This window comes from Lolium rigidum, chromosome 1, assembly GCF_022539505.1.
Source record: "Lolium rigidum isolate FL_2022 chromosome 1, APGP_CSIRO_Lrig_0.1, whole genome shotgun sequence".
Taxonomy (NCBI): domain Eukaryota; kingdom Viridiplantae; phylum Streptophyta; class Magnoliopsida; order Poales; family Poaceae; genus Lolium; species Lolium rigidum.
The window spans coordinates 111,725,257-111,726,750 of record NC_061508.1 but is presented as its reverse complement, the minus strand read 5'-3'; positions in this window follow the sequence as shown (position 1 = coordinate 111,726,750).

The window sequence follows — 1,494 nt, the reverse complement described above, 5'->3', positions numbered from 1 at the left end:
CAATCTTCCTTACCCTGTCCGGATGACAATAGTACATCAAGTTGAGGTGATAGTTCCGGACTTCACTGTGGTCGCCAGACTTGCTGATGAGGTTCTCACGGAAACGCTTGGCAAGTACCAGATAGGAGTAGTACATCCCAGAGATAGTGGGAGGTCCAGGTGTAGGGTTCGCAGGATAGCGAGAAGAGATGTCACCCTTTGTAAGCCCGGACCGTGAATGAATCCCGTATCCGGGATTACCTGTCATCACCGCAACCCATGGCTGCACGGAACTCGAGAGTAGGAGCATGAGTACTTCGTCTTGCTCGGTCATCCAGGTGAGGGTGCGGTCCTCATCATCATGAAAGAAGACAAGGCAGCGATGAAACCGGCGGACAAGGAGAGGACAAAAGATGGGATCATCTTGGGTATCATCCGGCTTGAGGCACACGAGGTCAAACAATCCCAGACCCTTCAAAGTTTGAACCACAAAACGGTACTTTGTGGCTTCATGCGCTCTAAGCTCGTCGAGATTGATGGCCTTGGGTGATACAATATTACCATGCTTCATGAACTCATGAGAATCATAGAAACCCTCCCGCAGGGCTGCTTGTGTGTTGGTCCGAAGGCCTTGTCCGAACGAGTGTAAGTTGGCTCCTTGAAGCGATACGGATTCACCGTCCTCCATTCCCGCCACTCAAGACGGTTTGCAAGCCCAACATTCATGGTTGGCACTACCTCATCATCCTCGTGAACAACCCGCTTATCCTTGTGCTTGGTAGCAACGAGACTTGGTTCGACCCCGAGCTGAGCCGCCAATGTCGGCATCTCGCCGAGCTTGAGGAGGAATCGCGGCTACTAGAGCGACGAGGAGGATCAATCCTTCCTCTCTTGGGAACACTGCCACGTGGTGGCTCACCACTCCAACTACCTGTGAATGAGAAAATAGAGCAAGGATAGTAGTGGGGTAAGTGTACATGTCATCAGTAAGAGATAAACCAAGAGAGCATAGCATATATTCAAGTGTAGTGATGAAATTGTGCGAAAACTGGGCAACTCGGCTCGTAGGCTCGGCCAAACCGGACAGCGAGACCGGGATCGGCCGGTTTCCGACCGGCTGACCGGGCCCTCGAACCGGCCGGCCGGCTGAGCGGCCGGTCGACCGGGCGAGTGACCGGGTATGTTGAGTTGTGAAGATGTGCCCAGATTTTCTACCACAAAACCATGCAAAAGCTCATAAACTTGAATATAGACTATAGCAATGTAGTGGAGAAGTGCATTGTGGTGTGAGACACTCTAAAGGCATGAGGACTTTACAAACCCTAACCCTAACTGACAAGGGATTAACTTATCAATGCCTATGGATTGTAGGCTAGGGTTTAGTTAGAAGTAGAAGGCAAGTAGATCTCGAAGGTTTCAGCCGAAAAGTACTCGACGAATATGAAAACTAGGGTTTGCAGACAATGATTCGATGATCTCCTCGTCCCTCGACTCCCCCTTTATATAAGAGGTGGA